This window comes from Bidens hawaiensis, unplaced genomic scaffold, assembly GCF_021521415.1.
Source record: "Bidens hawaiensis isolate Kalapana, Puna unplaced genomic scaffold, B.hawaiensis_p1.1 tig00005588_1, whole genome shotgun sequence".
NCBI classification, from domain to species: Eukaryota; Viridiplantae; Streptophyta; class Magnoliopsida; order Asterales; family Asteraceae; genus Bidens; species Bidens hawaiensis.
This window is the reverse complement of record NW_027491362.1, coordinates 970,288-985,112: the sequence shown is the minus strand read 5'-3', so window position 1 is coordinate 985,112 and position 14,825 is coordinate 970,288. Positions and strand designations below refer to the sequence as shown.

The window sequence follows — 14,825 nt, the reverse complement described above, 5'->3', positions numbered from 1 at the left end:
ATACACCGCCGCACTATGGTGGCGACGTAAAAACATGGATATTGAAAAAGGTACGTTTACCCTTACCACATGGGCTGATTTCGTTAAAGAAATCAAAAACAATTCTATCCGGAAAAAGCCCAACATGAAGCAAAGATCTGACTTCGAAACCTTAAACAAAAGGGATCACTTAAAGAGTACATCACCGAATTTACTAATCTCGTACTCGAAATTCCGGATCTTTCACCTGAAGATTCTCTAATAAACTTCATCGATGGCTTACAATATTGGGCCAAACCCGAACTTGAACATCTCAATGTTCAAGACTTGTCATCAGCCATCGTTGCTGCTGAAAACTTGGCTGATCGTAACGAACAATGATCACCAAGGCCCACATCTGTGGATCGTAACAACGAAACTGGTGGGGGGGCCAAACCCATCAACATTTACAATCAAAATCGAAGAGACGACACAAGGAAACCAACATACCAACCAAGGTATGGCAAAGAACCAATGACAAGTAAGAACTGCTTTCTTTGTGATGGGGCACATGACACACGAGATTGCCCAAAGAAGTCCAAGTTAACAATATTAATAAAAACCGAAGAAGAACCCGACGAAACTGAAGAAGTTCGTTTAGGGGAGATGCAACTACAATTATTAAACACCTTAATCACTCAGCAAGAAAGCGCATCAAACCCGACACTCACTTAAGACAAACGAAAAGGGCTTCGCTTCGTCAACATAGAAGTCAAAGGGCGGCAAATAAAGGCGCTAGTTGACACTGGGGCAAGTCATAATTTCATAACTCCTGACACAGCGAGGAGGCTTGGCTTAAGTATTACCTCACAAGAAGCATGGATTAAGCCTGCATCCGGTGATGCCCAACCAATCGAAGGAGTAGCCTGGGGCGTAAGGACCAAGATCGGTGCATGGACCGGAAAAATACACCTCTCGTTGGCAACCATAGACGATTATGATATCACACTTGGGATGGATTTCTTTAAACAAACTTGGGCTGCCATTGCACCAAGCATGAACATTCTTTGCTTGATCAAAGAGGATCAAGTATACTCGATAACCATGGAGACCGGAAAAACAAAACGAAAGAAGACCATAACTGCTATAAGACTCATCCACCCAAGCCGAAAGATAAAGACTCGCAACGAGGACATTGCGAAATCAGGTGGGGGAGGATGTCACGCACCGCCAAAGTGCACAACATTTTACGCGACATCCGGATCATTCCGGGACAAACTAGAGCAGCCTAGAAGACTCCGGAACCACCCGGACCTTTCAAGAACATCCCGGAATTCTCCGGAACAATCCAGAATAGCCCGGTACACTCTGGAACATCCCAGTACTCCCTGGAACAATCCGGAACAGGCCGGTCCTCTCTGGAACAGCCCGACACTCTCCGGAACAGCCCGGTACGTACTACACCAGCCCAAAAGAATCAAGACATTTCTAGGACAGCGAAGAAGCTTCAAGAACAGCCCACAAATATCAAGATGCTGGATATTTTGGAAGGAAGACTCTAAAATGAAAACCAAGATCTTTTGTATGGAATACTCTAGAATAAGAACACTCTAGACTAAGTAACTAGTATAAATAGATGTTATGGGGTCTCATTGAGATAACCCAAGCTCTTGTACTCATAATTACTTGTAACTCATCTTTCTAGTAATATAAACTCTTTACTTGTATACTTTTGTTCAAGTATTACAAGCATCACCATCTTGTTCAAATACATACACCATTACTTGCAACATTGCAAGGCAACTCTACTCTACAAAGATTTCCGCTGCCAAAACACTACAAACCTAACCATCAAGGCTTACTTAGACCAAGTTTTAAGGCCGCACGTGAGTCAAAGAAATTACTTTGTGACATTAGACTCTATTCGAGGATATAGACTAAGCATTGGAAAGTTTATATATATATATATATATATATATATATATATATAATACACACACACATATATAAGCTTTTCATAATTATAATTTACCAAATAAACGTTTCTTCATGATTAAGAAACGTAAAGTTTTACAAATAAAGGTCATAGTCAAATGGCGTTTCTTCTTAAAGAAGAAACATAAATATTTTAAAGAAATATATTTATAAAGTAGACGTTTCTTCTAATACATAAAATGGTAAACAAACAGAAAGACTACAAGTGATTGTTATATAGACAAATGTTTTATCAAGGTGTAAAGCTATAAAATTTAGACTAAATGTGTGGAGCTAGATCGTTCGATCTATATATTTATACAAAGTTATTCTCGTACTATAGGTCCGAGGTAACTCATCAAAACATATATTAGTTCAACTAATCATCATAACAAGGTGAATACGCTCAAACTTTACAAACTCGTTAAATGAGTCATTTATATAAAGTCAAAAGTTTACATGGGACTATGGGAGCATGAATTCCTAAAACTTTATAAACAAAGGTAGTTGTTGACCCTCAGGTTATCATATACGTTTGTTTGAATCCTTACATATGTGGTAAGGCGGCGGACACACTGCACAACGCTTAGTCATTGTCCCCGCCATGTTGGGCTGGGTCACAAGCAACCCGTTAGGGGAATGATTTCGTGTATATGGGCAGTTGCCAAGTTCACGAACGATGTGATGTTTGCTGAGCGGTTTCTAGTTGAGCTTGAGTTTATAATAGAATTTCAGGATTTTAAAACTTAATTATTTCATTTGCCATGACGGGCCAGGCCGGGTCACAAGATACCCGTATGGAATAATTAAGAACATAAAATATATTTAAGTCAACGTGTTCACCAACATGTGTTGCTAACTTTTTTTAGAAACCATTTTACAAGTAAACAAGAATAGATGATAGAAGATGGTGGCTTAACCATTAGTTAATCAAGGGCTAGGCTTAGTGAGGGCCTAGGGTGGCCCCCTCCTTGTTTTTTTAGCATTAGTGTAAATTTAACCGTTTTCGTCTGAAAATTTGTATGCACGGTGTAAATTTACCCGTTTTTGACTGATAATTTGAGCTCAACCTCCATGATTATGATTTTTAATACATTTTGATTTCGGTCCCCCAACGAACTCGTTCAAGCCTCGCCACTGCGGCTGATGTTTTTAATATTGTAAATGATGTAAATTAATATTTTTAAAGTTAAAGTCTTTTGTAATATCATTGGGTGTTTAATTCCTGAGATTTTCTATATAATAATATTTTAATGAAAAGACTATCACTACGAAATGCAACTTTGATATGTTTACAAAACAAGTGCCAACTATTGGTTACACGCCTAGGCCCATGGAGCCGGGCGTGAAAATTACTGTTCTACTTAAAATCGTATTCGATCAATTATACCTAATCTTACGTCCAATAACTCTGATATCACGTGAGATTCCATGTGAGGTATTGTCTCGATAATAGGTTAATTGATTAAACGATTGATATGCGTTAACTATGTGTAGTGTGTGTTTACAGAGAGAATTAAGAAGAGTAACGACACGAAAGGGTAAATCAAACTGAAATCATATTTTATTCGCCAACACTAAATTACATATACATAGAATATGAGTTCATTCGCTTAACATGCTCGGCGAATGACCACTTATACGCTTACAAAACATAACATACAAAGTGAATGTCACCCCATACGCCAACTACATAGGCGTATGGGCTCATTTAAGCGAATAGGCATCATTCGCTTAACAACCTAAGCGAATGAAGCTTTATAATGTTATACTTAAGCCCCTCACATTTCTAAACATGATCAAAATAGTGCAAAGTACAAGACATATAATAAAACTTTGTATTAAGAGCAATAATCTTTGTAGATGTTGCCCTCTAAATTAATTAGATAACATATAAATTTTCATATTTTCGCAAAATCCATTGGATCTATACGATTAAAAACACACACACAAGTATTTCCATGGATGCACTGGCCTGTCGGCACCCCTCTTCTACCTCTGCATAGTGAGAAACAAGTGTATAGATCACAAGGAATCAAATGCCAAGTTTCTTTATATGCTTCGCCGATTGTCATCATGCTCCCTAAATTAGGTTGACATAAAAAGAGCAATGAAAGTAAGTAATATGTCAACAAGAGTGTGTTACTCATATGTAAGAATGTTAGAAGTAAAAAATATGAATGGACAATAAGCAATAAGTCATTTGCAGCTTACCGAAAATTGTGAATAGTAGTAAAATTATGAAACTAAACTTCATCATCGAAATGCCTAGATTGAGAGGATACTTGTTCGACAAGGTAACAATAGGTGAGACCGCATGATCGATGTTATCGGTCTTAATCTCCGATACATTCTTACACCGAATTGCATCTTCGTTACCGGGAGCAACTGAATTAACTTTCAAATAACATTAGTTACACTATGCATAAATTCAAAAAATCTCCAAAGTTTGAATATATTTATTTACCTTGATATGCAACTTTGACGGCGATGGCCGGTGCGGCTGCAGGTTTTGATTTCGACTTGGGAGCCATTTTGGTTCTGCCGTAGAGAAGTTCGTGTTCATTAAAAAAAGGGAATTGAGGAAAAAGTATCGTGTTTTTTGTCTTCCAAGTTGTAACCAATACACTTCCATTTATAATACCCTCCTTGTACGAAGTTGTATTGCTTTCTTTCTATTTTTTTAATCCTAAATTCTCAATCCTTTCCCACACATTAAGATGAGTTTGATTGATTATATGTTCTATGTATCTCAAACGTGCGTACTGATAACTCATGGCGCATGCAAATGTTCTATGCATAAATGGGAATTGATTCGACTATTTGACACGTAAAAGATGTGAAAGACAAGCATATTAAAAATCAAATGCAATTCATTTGCTGATTTGCTCCCATTGGACATCTATTATTATTCCCATAGATCATTGTCATCTTTAGGAGAAAGAGATAACACGGGTTGATGACACTACACACTACCTTGCTGATCTATGGGAATAATATACAGTACATGTCCAATGGGAGAAAATGAATTACATTTGATTTTTAAATATGCTTGCCTTTCACATCTTGTACGTGTCAAATAGTCGAATCAATTCCCATTTATGCATAGAATATTTGCATGTGCCATGAGTTATCAGTACGCATGTTTGAGATGCATAGAACATATAATCAATCAAACTCATCTTAATGTGTGGGTAAGGCTTGAGTGGTGAAAGATTGAATTTAGGATTAAAAAAAATAGAAAGAAAGCAATACACCTTCATACAAGAAAGCAAACTTCCACCTCCTTTAGTCCATCTTGCACAACTAAATTCATTTTATGTGAAATACACCTCACATGTGTCCATTTCCCTTTAATAAGACACTTATCACTCCATTTCATCATTTTCCCAACTAAATATTCAACCGCAACATCGTTGCTAGAAGCATTATCGACTGTAACAGTCATAACATTTTGCAACTCCCAATCAATCAAACAATTTTCAACAGACCGTCCAATATCCTTTCCTCGATGACTAGAAATTGGACAAAAGTTTATCAATTTCTTTTGCAAATTCCAATTTTCATCAACATAATGAGCAGTGAGGCACATATAGTTGATTTTTTGCAACGATGTCCATGCATCGGTTGTCAAACAAATTTTGTTAACCGACTTTTTCATTTGAGCTTTCAGCTTAGCCTTTTCTTCAAGAAAAATTTGATAACACTCCCTTCTAATTGTGCTTCGAGATGGAACAACAAGCGCCGACTGACATATTTTCATGAGTCTTCTAAACCCCTCATTTTCCACAAACTTGTAAGGAAACTCATCAATAATCACCATTATGGTTATCTGTCTTTTAACTTTTTTCTGATCAAACCTAAATGATTGTAAAAAAACTTTACTACCACCGGTTTCTTCATTAGTTTCTTTACTAAATGCAAGATTTGTCTCATTGGAAGAATCATTTTCGGGATTACCCTTACACTTTGGGATATGATTAACCATACTTGTTGTACCAGCTTTCGAATCATAAACATAATTTGTTACACAATATTTGCATCGCGCCCTAGGATTTCCGTCTTCATCTTTATACTTAATAAAATGACGCCACACAATTGATCTTTCTTTATAGTTCCTTGGTTTCTTTGAACATTCCGAATTCAAATTACTAGCATTAGAATCAACCTCTGTAGACATGTCTAAACTCAACAATCTATATTTGTAACAAGATAACAAAAAGTTAATAATCTGATGAAAAAAAGTAAAGAATGACTCGTAACAATAAACAGTTAATAATAGGAATAATAATAGTAGTAGTAGTAGGTATAATATGATAACAATCTGTAACGACGTCAGATCTAATAATAATAGTAGATCTAATATGAAAGTAAACCAACATCAGTGACAACAACATCAATATCAGTGACGACATCAGTCACCGGAGATATGTGATATAAACAAGAGAACAAATAATCATATATATGTTATAAACAAACTAGTTAATAATCTGATGACTTTACTAATCTATAATAATATTACAACTAACAGTTAACAATCTATAATAATAATAGTAGTAGATATAATATGATCAAAAAAAGTAAAGAATGACTCGTTAACAACGATAAACAGTTAATAATAATAATAGTAGGTATAATATGATAACAATCTGTAACGACTTCAGATATAATAATAATAGTAGATTTAATATGATAATAAAAGTAAACCAACATCAATGACAACAACATCAATATTAGTGACGACATCAGTCACCGGAGATATGTGATATAAACAAGAGAACAAATAATCATATATATGTTATAAACAAACAGTTAATAATCTGATGACTTTACTAATCTATAATAATATTACAACAAACAGTTAACAATCTGTAATAATATTAATAATAGTAGTAGATCTAATATGATAAAAAAAATAATGAATGACTCGTTAACAACAATAAACAGTTAATAATAATAATAGTAGGTATAATATGATAACAATCTGTAACGACTTCAGATCTAATAATAATAGTAGATTTAATATGATAATAAAGTAAACCAACATCAGTGACAACAACATCAATATCAGTGGAGATATGTGATATAAACAAGAGAACAAATAATCATATATGTGTTATAAACAAACAGTTAATAATCTGATGACTTTAATAATCTGTAATAATCTTAAAACTAACAGTTAACAATATGTAATAATAATAATAATAGTAGTAGTAGATCTAATATGATCAAAAAAAAGTAAAGAATGACTCGTTAACAACAATAAACAATTAACAACAACAACAACAACAACAATAATAGTAGTAGTAGGTATAATATGATAACAATCTGTAATGACTTCAGATCTAATAATATAGTAGATCTAATATGATAATAAAAGTAAACCAACATCAATGACAACAACATCAATATTAGTGACGACATCAGTCACTGGAGACATGTGATATAAACAAGAGAACAAATAATCAGATATGTGTTATAAACAAACAGTTAATAATGTGATGACTTTAATAGTCTGTAATAATCTTTCAACTAATAGTTAAGAATCTGTAATAGTAATAATAATAATAATAATAATAATAATAATAGTAGTAGTAGTAGTAGTAGATCTAATATGATAAAAAAAGTAAAGAATGACTCGTTAACAACAATAAAGAGTTAATAATAATAATAATATTAGGTATAATATATAATAATCTGAAACGATTTCAGATCTAATAATAGTAGAGTTAATATGATAATAAAAGTAAATCAACGTCAGTGACAACAACATCAATATCAGTGACGACATCAGTCACCATAGATATGTGATATAAACAAGAGAACAAATAATCAGATATGTGTTATGAACAAACAGTTAATAATCTGATGACTTTACTAATCTGTAATAATCTTACAACTAACAGTTAACAATCTGTAATGATAATAAAAATAATAATAGTAGATCTAATATGATCAAAAAAAGTAAAGAATGACTCGTTAACAACAATAAACAGTTCATAATAATAACAACAATAATAATAATAATAGGTATAATATGGTAACAATGTGTAATGACTTCAGATTAATAATAATAGTAGATCTAATATGATAATAAAAGTAAACCAACATCAGTGACAACAACATCAATATCAGTGACGCCATCAGTCATCGGAGATATGTGATATAAACAAGAGAACAAGTAAATAGATATGTGTTATAAACAAACAGTTAATAATCTCATGACTTTACTAATCTGTAATAATCTTACAACTAACTGTTAACAATCTGTAATAATAATAATAGTAGTAGTAGATCTAATATGATCAAAAAAAGTAAAGAATGACTCGTTAACAACAATAAACAGTTAATATTAATAATAATAGTAGGTATAATATGATAACAATCTATAACGATTACAGATCTAATAATAATAGTAGATCTAATATGATAATAAAAGTAAACCAACATCAGTGACAACAACATTAATATCAGTGACGACATCAGTCACCGGATATATGTGATATAAACAAGAGAACAAATAATCAGATATGTGTTATAAACAAAAAGTTAATAATCTGATGACTTTACTAATTTGTAATAATTTTACAACTAACAGCTAACAATGTGTAATTATAATAATAGTAGTAGTAGTAGATCTAATATGATAAAAAAAGTAAAGAATGACTCGATAACAACAATAAACAATTAATAATAATAATAGTAGTAGGTATAATATGATAACAATCTGTAATGACTTCAGATCTAATAATAGTAGTAGATCTAATATGATAATAAAAGTAAACCAACATTAGTGACAACAACATTATTGGTGCATGTTTTGTAACAGATGATCTTTTGTGTTTGTTAGAATTGAGAGCAACGGTCTAAGGGGAGTCTGTTGGTGCATTTTGTGACCGTCGCTATGCAATTTTGACCAGCGGAGACGAATTGGTGAAGTTAGAACAACTTCACCATAGGCGAAGTTAGAACAACTTCTCCATAGGAGAAGTTAGGACAACTTCGCCTACAGGCCTAAGCCCAAGCCCGCGAAGTTGGTTTATCTATATATATGTGTGTCTTGTTTAGGGTTTGGTATCCAGATAGTCAGAGTATTTTGTGTTCAGTTAAATTGTTTAGAGAGAAGAAGAGAGGGCGAGTCGTGTGGGCAGACCCGAGGTAGAGCTCACCTCAGGTCGGCCGTCATTCGTTTTTCCTGTTCGGTATGTAATGTGTTTATGATTATTATATAAAGGATCTGCAGATTCGTGTTATCCCATTCGTGTATTTGTTTGTGTGTAGTCGTGTTCTGTGTCTCCAACACCATAAACGAGTCTAGGAGGATTCCGCACTCCTAGACATCGTGCGGATCTCGTATCGATCGGCGACGCCCCGGGGGGACTTACAAGTGGTATCAGAGCCTTAGGCTCTTATGCTATGGTTCGAGATCTGTGTTTTGGTGTTTTCAGGCCGTTTCTGATATGTTTTTGTTCGAACAGACTTCTTCGGCGAAGTTATAGGGTTCGGGCGAAGTTGTCACTAAAATTTTAGGGTTTTGGCGAAGTTGACTTTTTGGGGAAGTTGACTTTTGGCGAAGTTGACTTTTGGGGGCGAAGTTGACTTTTGGCGAAGTTAAAAAAAAAAATTGTTTGGAGTTTTCGTCCGAATGGCCAGGTGTACACGATTATTGTGAGACCGAAAACGTTGTTCCTACAATGAGTGAAACTTGATATCTCTTGGTCTTACGTGTGAACAAATACGGGTCAACTCTGGATATGGAGTTGAAGTTGCGAATGGGATATTGATTGAAACTGGATATTGACACATATTTGGGTGTTTTTGGGCCAAGAAATAAGTGTTGTTCGAGGATGAACAACTGAAGAAAGTCAAATTTTGTTCGAGTTTTCGTCCTTACTGGATTGCGGTCAGAGCATATTATTTATGTTATTTTCAAGGCGTTCGAGAATTGGATCCTGAAAACGTGGGATACAAGCATCCGGGATGCTTATTTATTAAGGTGAAAATTTTGGAGCAAGTTGGATATAATCGGGAATTAAATTGTTTAAGTTCTTGATCGTTATCCCTGGTGATTGAAGATGCTTCGGATTTATTAATGGTCATGTGTGTTAGATTCTGTCAAGGTGGTTTTGTGATGAAACTGACCACTTGATGTTGAGTAGTTGAAGATTGAACCTTATCTTACTATGCAATTTCGACTAGTTGGGTGAAGTTGTGGAGGGAGCACAACTTCACGTGTTGGTGAAGTTAGAAGAACTTCACGTGTTGGTGAAGTTAGGAACAACTTCACGTGTTGGTTGAGATGATCGATTAGGCACGGGGATGCAGGTCAAAGATCTCGATCGATATAGTTCGGAGGAGCTTACACTAAAGGGGAGATCTGATATGGAAGACGCCGGGTGATTGGTAGGTTTGTGGAGCTACAAGACAGTTTCAGACACGGCTGGTTGAAGACAGGATGGATGTCGCATGTATATGTGAAGTTCAAGTTTGAAGATCACAATGCAATCGAGTCCTACTAGAAGAAGAAAACAGAATATCATCAGTTAAGGGGGTGTTTGTTGGTGCATGTTTTGTAACAGATGATCTTTTGTGTTTGTTAGAATTGAGAGCAACGGTCAAAGGGGAGTCTGTTGGTGCATTTTGTGACCGTCACTATGCAATTCTGACCAGCGGAGACGAATTGGTGAAGTTAGAACAACTTCACCATAGGCGAAGTTAGAACAACTTCGCCATAGGAGAAGTTAGGACAACTTCGCCTACAGGCCCAAGAACCAAGCCCGCGAAGTTGGTTTATCTATATATATGTGTGTCTTGTTTAGGGTTTGGTATCCAGATAGTCAGAGTATTTTGTGTTCAGTTAAATTGTTTAGAGAGAAGAAGAGAGGGTGAGTCGTGTGGGCAGACCCGAGGTAGAGCTCACCTCGGTTCGGCCGTCATTTGTTTTTCGTGTTCGGTATGTAATGTGTTTATGATTATTATATAAAGGATCTACAGATTCGTGTTATCCCATTCGTGTATTTGTTTGTGTGTAATCGTGTTCTTTGTCTCCAACACCATAAACGAGTCTAGGAGGATTCCGCACTCTTAGACATCGTGCAGATCTCGTATCAATCGGCGACGCCCCGGGGGGACTTAGAAACATCAATAACAGTGGCGACATCAGTCGCCGAAGATATGTGATATAAACAAGAAAACAAATAATCAGATATGTGTTATAAACAAACAGTTAATAATCTGATGACTTTACTGATATGTAATAATCTTACAACTAACAGTTAATAATAATAATAATAATAATAATAATAATAATAATAATAATAATAATAATAATAATAGTAGTAGCAGTAGATCTAATAGAGAAATCTGCTATTTGCCTCCCTGGTTTATATCGTCGCTGGATGGGTTAACCACTGAAAACGAAATTGCGAATGTTCTGCCACTGTGAAATTTTGGCGGGGCAGTCTGTGTGTAGGTTCCTTGACGTGGATCGTATACGGGAAATCTCTAACAACGCAGGTGCGGAATCCCTGCGTATATAGATACGAGCGTAGATATTGTATAGAATGAATACACGAACAATGAACACGAGCTATAAGGTAAACACGTTATATTGAATAACCAAACCCGTGACAGTAGGTCACTGTTACAGAGAACAAACCGAAACAAAACGTAACACCAAAACCCTAACCCGTTCTCTGCTGAAACGTTCTATTTAAACACGACAACTTCGCCACTGGCGAAGTTGTCAGTAACCTCGCTAGATCAGCAAGTTCGCCATAGCGAACTTGCTGATAACTTCGCTAGTTTACAAAACAAACCATAAACTATATTACAGACTCGATAACAAATACTAGACTATGAACTACTGACAAACATGTACCAACAGACTCCCCCTTGGCAGTAGCTTCATATCTTGATCTCTGAGTCTTGTAATCTTGCACTTTCACGCGTGCGCCCCTTCTCTCACACAAACCGACACAACTCCTTGATATTTCCTCGCTTGATCCTTCCAAGCAGGAATGTAGAAGATCTTCTTGTTGTTCAGCACTTCCAGATCAGCCTGCGATAGATTAACAAGATGCATCGGGTCATAAACCCGAAGTACTTCTTGTTCGTCCTCATCTTCCATAACCGCCTCAGCTGTCTCGCAATCCACATACCACCATTTCAGATCTTTCAGTACATTTTGAGGCATAGTTTTCATGGGTACCTCCTTGATACATCGGACTGGTTTGTACTTCATCACCATCCACGGTTTACCATCTGCTCTCATACCTCTTTCTGTATCCTTCACTAATTTTCCCTTTTGTGGCTTTAGCAACTCGAACTTCTTTTCTTTTACTCCTTCTTTCCACATTATCTTCTCAATCATTCTAGCCATATTGTCGTTGCTTCTGTTTATCAGGCCCAACCTGGCCAAGTCCTTTACTTCGCATTCAGGCAATGTGTTGAACGATCTCAACATTCTCTTGAAATATTGAACGCCATCATAACGCTTCACCACAAACAACTTGAGCTGTTCATCATAAATCCAACAAATAATCCCCTTTTTCGCCTCTGCATACCCTTTAATGTTGTAGCTCTTTCTGAACATGGTTGGAACAGCAGGCTTCTTGGTCTTGACAAACCAATGAGCATATTCTTCCTTCCATCTAGGCTGCTCTTCCCACACCATCTCATCTACCACATTCTTATCCCCAAAATCTGCTCTTTCAACAGCTGGAATCTCATGTTCCACTGCATCATCCACGATCTCTCCTTCTTCCAACACATTTACCACATCAATCTTTTCTCCAATCCTTTCTATCTCCTCCACGGGCAACACGTCATCATCATTCACACAGTCATCATCCTCCTCCTCATCTAAGTCCTTCAAAGCATCGATGACATCTTCAACATCAGCATCGTCATCAACATCCACAACATCATCACCCGCTGCATCAGTTGACTCCCCCTCAGTTGTGGAAGCCCCAAGAGCCTGAGAGGTTCTTGGCAGCTCACCACCTGCACCCGAAGGTGCATTGGGATCATCGTCATGATCTTGTCGTCTCTTTGTTCTCAACTCATCGCCCCTGCAAGTCGTCTCCCCCTGAGATGCCAAGAATTCCTTGAAGGCATCGATAACTCGTCCGTGTTCTACCAGGAGGGCGGCTTGGATTTGATTGGCTTCCACTAGGCGTTCAATGGTCTTCGATTGTTCAGTAACAATACGCTCCAGCGAAGCAATCCGTTCAGAGTCTGAAGCAGGCGATGGAGTTGGTGGAACCTCAGTAGCAGAAGTGACCGCAGGTGGTACCCTAGGTAACCCTGCAGTTGTTGTAATTGTTGATTCGACGAAGCGTGCAACTACCACCGGGGGATCAACCAGTTGGGGTGGTAGCGACACAACTACTGGTGCCGACGCCTCGACCGCAGTAACCTGTGCAGTAGTAGGCAATAGAGACATACCTGACAAGGCAGGCGGAGCAAATCGTACGTACCTTGAAGTCTCCCCCGCTCCAGTGGCCATACCTTGTCGTTCTCGACGTGAGCGTCTCAGCACAACTTGGACTGCCTCTTCCTCATCTTCATCATTTTCATCCTCATCCACAGCCCTCGGCCGCTTACCCGTTGTCCTCTCCCGAGTCACCAACAACCGTCTGGCCTCAGCAAATGTTTCATCCAGCTCGGTTTCAGCTACCGAAGTAGCCGCTGAGGTAGTACCCAAATACTGATTACCCGAGAGATCCATATCGAACAGACCGTGTCCACTGAAAGCAGCATCCAGATCAATGTTTTCAGCAGTAGACACAGCCTGCGATGAAGTAGCTGGCACAGCAGCAGAAGTGACAACAGGCGCAGCAGATACAGCATGAGGTGCTGCCGCCTGATGTTGTTGTGGATCCCTGAACTCATCCCCGCCTGCATGGACATACTCTGGGTTAATTAGATACCCGAAAAGAGGAGTATGCCTGGGACGACGCTCAGGGTTGCTCCGAGCGCTTGACGTCCTGCACTGAGCGAAGATACGCTTAGTGACACACTCAACGTATCGGATTGGGCGTCGTTGCGGTAGAGACGGAGCAATGTGATTGATAATCATCTGCAAGAAGCGCGGATACATAGTGAATCGCTCGCGCGCCGCAGCCCGTATTTGGCGATCAATCTCATAGAATATCATCTGACTAAATGAGTATCTGCGATTATAAGTCAGCGCAAGCATAGCCGATTGCATCGTCGCCCCCATTCCGTCTGTCCCCGCCTTCCTGCCGGACATGCAAACAATCAACACATGCATCAAGAACCGCCATTGGTCCAGCAGAAAGCCTTTCCTCCTTTGTGAGTCCCCCAGTGGACCCGAATAGCCCATTCTCAAATATGCTCCATCACGGAAAGGAGCTGTGAATTCCGTAGGGTCATCTCTGGTTTCTGCACCGAATTGCAGAGCCAACCGTATATCCTCAGAAGAGAATTGTATGTTTTGGCCATTTACGGTTGCTCTAATCACCGAAGGCTCAGCCCTGCAATCAAGGTAAGCTGTCTCCCAGAAGTCCTCAATGTTTGGTAGGGAGATGGGCAATGTTGTCGTTATAGCATGAAATATCCTTGATCGCTGGAGAAATGTGATAATCTCCCTGAAATCATCTAAGCCTCGTGCATCCGGATCTAAGGTGATATATTGGTTGTGGGATGGAAAGAATTGTCGTCGTTGGTCATCACCGTCATTACCACCAGTTCCTCCAACAGCAGCCATATCTGCACAAAACAAATCAAGTTAGAAGCGTTTAAAACCGAAATCACAAGCTCGCGGTTTACCAAGTGCGAAGTTGTGAGGTAACCAGTACAGGCGATGTTAAGGATGAGGCGAAGTTGGAGACAACTTCGCTTCGTCCTTAAGTTCGTCTGAAAACTGA

The 14,825-nt window shown here is 37.8% G+C and overlaps 1 long non-coding RNA gene across 2 annotated transcripts in view; it reads right to left on the bottom strand.

The window, feature by feature from the left end:
* Positions 1 to 3,474: 3,474 nt before the first annotated feature.
* Positions 3,475 to 14,825, bottom strand: part of LOC143630186 (uncharacterized) — a 68,725-nt gene continuing 57,374 nt past the window's right edge. For both annotated transcript variants that reach the window (XR_013153114.1, XR_013153115.1), the window contains one exon: positions 3,475 to 3,766. This is a non-coding gene — a long non-coding RNA (uncharacterized LOC143630186). The remainder of the gene's footprint in view (positions 3,767 to 14,825) is intronic.